Genomic DNA, 7,256 nt, shown 5'->3' with positions numbered 1-7,256 from the left:
ACCTGGGCTTCCATACCACCTCAGCAGTGCCACAAACTGATCACCTCCATGCCACACCGAATTGAGGCAGTAATTAAAGCAAAAGGAGCCCCTACCAAGTATTGAGTACATGTACAGTAAATTAACATACTTTCCAGAAGGCCAACAATTCACTAAAAATGTTTTTTTTATTGGTCTTATGAAGTATTCTAATTTGTTGAGATAGTGAATTGGTGGGTTTTTGTTAAATGTGAACCAAACTCATCGCAAGTAAAAGAACCAAAGACTTAAACTACTTCAGTCTGTATGTATTGAACTTATTTAATACACGAGTTTCACAATTTGAGTTGAATTACTGAAATAAATGAACTTTTCCACGACATTCTAATTTATTGAGATGCACCTGTACTTTGTACATTATGTACATAATTTGTTTGGCCATTGAGTGTCACAACACCTGACAGCTGCCCCCCCTCTGGAAGGTAGAGGTTCATGCGGGGATGCTTTTTGGGTGCCTCTCCAGTAGGATTTCACACAAAACAAAGTTAGTGGCATGGCAGTGTGTAACGCTGGTTGTGAACGAGATAGGGGGACAACAAAGGAACCCCACCCCACACACACTTTTAAAATGGTTGCCAAGCCCCTGTGCAATAATAATAAAAGCGGTGTATGCTCAAGCGCCGAATTCATCATAAACAACAGAGATGCAGTGTAAGAGATTAATTGTGCAGTGTAGTCAGACAGATTTTTTTTTTATTAACGGGAGTTTTTGCAAGATTAAACGGACCTGTTTAGTAATGTCGAGAGTTCTTTACTCCCTTTCTGTACACAGTTTATTCCATGTTTTTTTTTTTCACAAGAGAACTTGTGAAGTCTTGATTTCACAAGTTATGCATAAAATAGAAAAAATAATAATTCATAAACGCTTCTCCGACTGTTTTTTCTGAGTAGCCTATAAGAATATGTCGTGCAACACACTTTTTGGACTGTAATTTCAAGTCAGACCATTTTTTTTTTCAGACCACTTCTTTTAGGGAACTTTGTTGTCCCCCTATCTCGTTCACAGCCAGCGTTACACACTGCCATGCCACAAACTTTGTTTTGTGTGAAATCCTACTGGAGAGGCTCCCAAAAAGCATCCCCGCATGAACCTCTACCTTCGCCAGCAGGACCTTAATTTCAGGCTCACTAAAGTTTTTTTTTTTTTTTCTTTGTGCTCGTCATTTTCAAGCATAGAAATTCGGACATTGACTTGTGCTCTTTTATATGGTAATTATATTAATAAGGAGGCATTTAAAAAGCGGAGATCTGAAACAGTTCGCACAATTTTAAGATCATTTGTGATTTATAGATCTCACATCTGGAAAAGAGGCGTATGCACATTTTTTTGTGCGTACGTTTGTTTTCACTAAATCACACGTATGCACATTTCAGAAATTATCTCAAATTTAAGACAATTTCTACACAGCATTTTATAGATGAGGCCCCAGGAGTTGTGGTCATTTGAAGAAAAGAGCAGTACGTTTGCTCTTAAAAAATGCAGTCATTCTGTGGAAGGTAAGGTAAATTAATAGAATTTGATACATGCTGGAACATATTAATGCCTAAGATAACAAGGCTGACAAAAACAGGGTTTACAATTGTATAGTGCACTTTTACTGAAGGTTGTGAAATTACAAGGTGCTTAGATTGGAATGCCATTGTCCATGTTTCAGTTATCAGTTGTTTACTAGACAAAATTATGGTAAAAATGTTTCAAGACCATCCCTTACTGACAAATATAACAAAGTATAAGATATAATAAATCAGTAAATAAATACATATGTACATTCATACATACATATACATATAAATAAGTATAAGCATATACTTAAAATTTTACTTTAGCATATACTTAAAAACCTTTATTTTCTTCCCGATTTCATGGATTCAAATTTAACAGGAAACACAGTGGCTTCATTACTTGCAGTAGATACAATGTCTTTTATGTGAACTAAAATAATAAATAAATACATAAATAAAGAGAGATAATAAAGGAAAACACTGGGGAAAACACAGGGGTGAAAACAGGCCAAAAAAAGGTATCCTTATAAAGAAGAAGGGGAAAAAAAAACATACACTGCCATTTAGAAGTAAAAAAACAAAAAAAAAGTATTATGCATTAAATTGATCGAACATGACAGCAAAGGCATTATAAATGTTACAATTGGTTTATATTTATTTTCTTGTTCTTTTTACTTTCTATTCATCAAAGAATACTTTTAAAATGTGTCACAGTTTCCACACAAAAAATTAAGCATCACAAATGTTTTCAACATTGATAATAACAAGAAATGTTACTTGAGCACCAACTCAACATATTAGAATGATTTCTAAAGGATCACTGAAGACTGGCGTAATGCTTTCTAAAAAACTGAGCTTAGCCAACAAAGGAATAAATTACAATTACAAAAATGTATATTTAGATGGAAAGCAGTTATTTTAAAACGTAATAATATTTGTACAATATTACGATTTTTAACGGTATTATTTATCAAATAAATGCAGCCTTAAGAGCCTGAAGTGAATGGTACACAACCAACACCTGTAGAATGACCCTTTATGTAGTTTGTTGCCCGTCTAACTATTTCAGAGCAAGAAGATGTCATTTGAATGTAATATACAGTATACTGTATGGCTCAAAACAAAAGGATGCTGTAAAAACCGTAAACTAACTTTCCTCAAAACTTTCAAACTTACAAACAGAAAACGTGATGATGACAAAAGTTCAGAGAGTTCATGAATGAAAAGTTTAACACTTTTTATTTTAAATAAAAAAAAAAAAATGCTTATCATACAAAAAGTTGGCACTCATTTCCCTTCAAGTCACAGAGACAGAGGAAGGGCTAACAAACGTCACTAAGAAAGCAAACAACACATCAGCACAATCTCTTTTAATGGTTCACATTCCTGGAGATACATCCACTGTCGCCCCCCTCCCCTCACGGCCTGCCACTTCAAAGGCAGGAAGCTTGAGAATCTGGTGTTCGGTTGCACAACACGGAGATGCGGCAAATAGACAGCTACTCTGTCATTACTGTCCCTCACATATACAATATATTCATAACAGGAGGAAAAGTTGAGCAAGGGTGATTTTGTTAGTCTTACATATCAGAACAAATCTTCCAAGAACAATTCTGCTCTATTGAAGTATCATGACATATATGAGAAGTAAAATACACTCAATCCTCAATAGTTTTGGAGAAGAGGAAAATGAGTGTATGTTTCTTATAACTTTCATAAAGTACAACTATGATTAAAAGATTATCTTTCAACATATCCCTAGGGCTCCATCGTAAGCTCACTTTAAATCAGTTACATCTACAAGATTGCATGGACCAGTTTAGACTTATATCATCTTGTCTGTATAGTCAGAATATGCTATTGCAAAAGGTTTTCAAATAGCACGGAAGAAAGAGTTTGGATTGCAACACAATTCTGAAAATACATTCCAGTTGCAATATTTTGTATCATCTTTGACCCATCAGCACTCTCAGTGGTTTCCAAGACCCCACTGATATGAGGGGCCGAGGCATAGTGGGAGCCATGCATGTGAAGAGAGATTTTGGTTTACCACAGCTGGTGAAGTATAAATTAAGGCAAATCAGCTTAGAGTAATTCGCAGGACTGTTGTGTTGGATCATCCAATGCAACTTGACACTACTGATGCGCTTGTTAGTTTGTTGCAAGTGGCTCGACTTTCAGCTGTCTAGAGAGAAGAATGAGTCTGCAGTATTTTGAATAACTAGGACAAAAGTTCAGGTCGGAATCATCAGAGCCTTTGGGATAGTTTCACCTTTCTAACAATAGAAGCTTCACATATTGTGCACTAGTAAGGTGGCTCATCTTTTGACCAATCATTCACTATGCCTCTTCTTTCCATTATTAGGTACACAGAGGCAGGGGTGTAGTTTGCGGGGGAATGGGGAGTAAATCTGTTAAGGGAATAGATTTGTCCCTATTCATGCCCAACTGTGGCATGTTGTAGCTATTGTTTCTAAATGTGTAGTCTGTTGTTTTTCACAACACATGCTATTTAGATTTGTTTTTAAAAGGGAAAAAAGTCATTATTGGCCTGGTAATGAATAATAGGCTAGCCTTATTATAACAAATGCTGTTAAGAACTATGGTACATTTTCATAAGAGCAAGTCAGAATTGAGAGCCATGTTTAAATGGGTTCTAATGATGAGTGATGGGAAAAACCTGGCCTTCAGATATTTCAAGAGATAGCATAGATTAAACCATTAAGAGTCTGATGAACTGTTAAAGAGTAAGAAATAAACAACATCAATATAAGAAAATGTTTAGATTTACTTCTCATTGGATGTGGAATTAGAACATTCCATCAAACTATAGCCTATGATGCCTAAATAATATAAAATACATTATGTATCCTATGTAAACAGCTAATTGTTAACTAGGCTATTACTTTATTGCAATTATGTTATCAACCAACTTTGCATGTGTGGATGATAGCACAAAAGACCATTTTACAAAAATAAACATATAAGCAAACAAACAAATAAATAAACCTTTGGAGGGAGCATGACACTGGACTCCATTAAAACAGTTCACACTTCAACCCCCACAATGTTCAATCCAAAACTACACCCTTGCACAGAGGGTAGATTGTAGTTGTGTCGTGCTGAGGAGCTGAACATAAATATTTTATTGCCATCAAGTCTGATAAATAGTTGTCTTATGATGGCAGATACCCTACGTGTTTAATAATCAGCATATACAGCACCAGGACTCTCTGCTTTTTCACTCTCATAGGGTCAAACGCAAAACTAGGCTTTCCTATTCATGAAACAGAGGGAAATCCCATCAGGCCCAATATCCTGTGCATTTTGGATGAGCTATAAAAGCTCTCCTTTTTGCTTCTCTTTGATCTCTACATTAGAAAATTATTAATATGAGAAGCCTCTTGCATTTGGTATTTGAGGAGGTTTAACAGGAGATTCATTCTGTAGGATATTTTCCATAAGTGGCCCTCTCATTTTTTTGTCAGTGAAACACAATAAATTAAACATTATAGGTTTGTTGCTCGTCGATTGTTACTGATTAAACCTGCATGTAATGTATGTATGTCCCAAATTAATGTTTAGTTGAAAGTTAAATCAAATGGAATGGTAATTGTCTATGCTAATTGAATATGGAAATTATCTTTTATTTGATCCTATTTGTTATTTGAAGCACCCTGCTGATGATATGTAGTTGTACACAACACAATATTAATCAGCAAACCTAAACAGATGTATTCATGTAATCATGAGTCATGGCCACACTGTAACTGCACAGTGATTTATTAATAAAGAATCAAAATACAGCATCATTAAATGTATGGTTACTACCATGCTAAAATCTATTTCATAATGATTTTGTGGTATATGCTATTCGTATATTCAATTGTGAGTTGCATCTAATCTATCATTTAAGGAAACAGGTCAGTATAGGAATAGGTTTTGGAGTAATAATTAACAAAAAATGTAAATTCTATTTTTATTATTTATACATCCTCAAGTCACATATCATTTTCATTCTTCAGTAAAACACCAAAAGAGTCTATGAGAACACTGATTACAAAAAAAAAAAAAATTACTTACAAAATGAAGCAAATGAACCGAATGAAAATGTTGCCTAGCAAGTAACAGAAATTAAATTAAATAATTAAAATAAAATAAAATAACACTTTCATATGACTAACATTTAAATTGTATGGCATTTTAAAAATGTATTTAATGAAAATCTTCATCTTTACTGTAGCCCTCAAATAAAGTATGACACCTATGGCAAATGTAAAAAAAATACAAATAAAAATGTAAGACAAGCAGTTTCTAGAGGTCTTGGTCAAGATAGCAAAGTGGTCAATTTTAAATTATAAATATTTACTTGAGCTTTCTCATTCACACTGACATCTGAAACATGATGTAATTAAATTCAATGATAATTTGACTGCTGTGAATTTCTTTCATCCTCAACTTCTTTTGGCACACTGAAGCTACTCTAGCAAAACTCAGCACACTGAGCAAAACTGAAGCTATCTGTAGAAATGATGGAACTGTCCACAAGCAAATAAAATGATACCATACATCAAGCACAGAAACCAGCAGAAAAAAGTGACCTCATTTTAGAGCTGCATGAAAATCCTAAACACGATGTTGAACAAATTAGCATAGCGAGGTGGACATATTAAAGCAGTCTCACACAACAATATCAACTCTTTGACAGAACCCAGTACCAAACAGCCAGGATGAATATGCAACTTACTGCAGCTTACAAGACTCCATAAACAGCTTTGATGATACCGAATGAGCTCTGGACACTCTCAAAAAGTTTGCACAACTTGACAACTTGAGGATAACTCACATTAGCTGTTAGACTGGCTTAAAAAATACATGAGAACAGACTTATTTTGAGGCGCATAACAAACATATCTGTGTGCCTGCTTATCGACAGTCTACAAAATCCATGCTCGCATTGCTGAACATCATCTGTCACTTAATTATTGTGCAATAATTAACAGATATAATGGAGAACAGGAATAATTTAATAAAATATTAGCAGCCAGATGACCTTCTGCCTAGACGCAAATTGTAGAACATAGAAAGCGGTTACAAACATGTAATAACAAACTAATCACGAAGGCATCATGTGGTAAGGAGATTTGGAGGCTCAGGGGATGTGTGGCACAGATTTTCAGGTTAATAATCACTTGTTTGTGTGGATGTTAATGAACTCAACAGGGTTTACACCAATGAATGCCTTCAAGCCCCCATGGCACTCTCTTTTTAGAGTCACAGCCTGGTGCCCTTCATGAATATACAGTATATGGCTCCAAAAATGAACCTTCTTCTCATTTATCTAATTAAACAGGAGAGAGAAAACAGTAAACAAAGCTCTCTGACCCTGTTATCTTTGAGGGGAAAGGGGAAAAGAGGCTTTGAGGGAAAGGGTGGAAAAGGCTAGAGCCTCTGTGGAAATCTGAGAAGGCTTTCAATCGGCTGTTCTTGTTCGCTGCAACCCCTGGAATACTGTGAATTTAGGATGGTGCCCTTTGTGTTTCCTTAGCTGCATACATCAACATTGTTGGTGATTGTGTTTGGGGTCTGACTTGATTTGATAATGGGTTTATTTTGATGACTTAATGTATATATTTTTTATGTATATATAAATGCACACACATGCATGTATATATTTCAGAAAAATATGTTATGTTTATATATTAAATATATTT

Source organism: Sinocyclocheilus anshuiensis, unplaced genomic scaffold (genome assembly GCF_001515605.1).
Source record: "Sinocyclocheilus anshuiensis isolate Anshui unplaced genomic scaffold, SAMN03320099.WGS_v1.1 scaffold1785, whole genome shotgun sequence".
In the NCBI taxonomy this organism is placed as follows: domain Eukaryota; kingdom Metazoa; phylum Chordata; class Actinopteri; order Cypriniformes; family Cyprinidae; genus Sinocyclocheilus; species Sinocyclocheilus anshuiensis.
Note: the sequence above shows the minus strand (reverse complement) of the source record.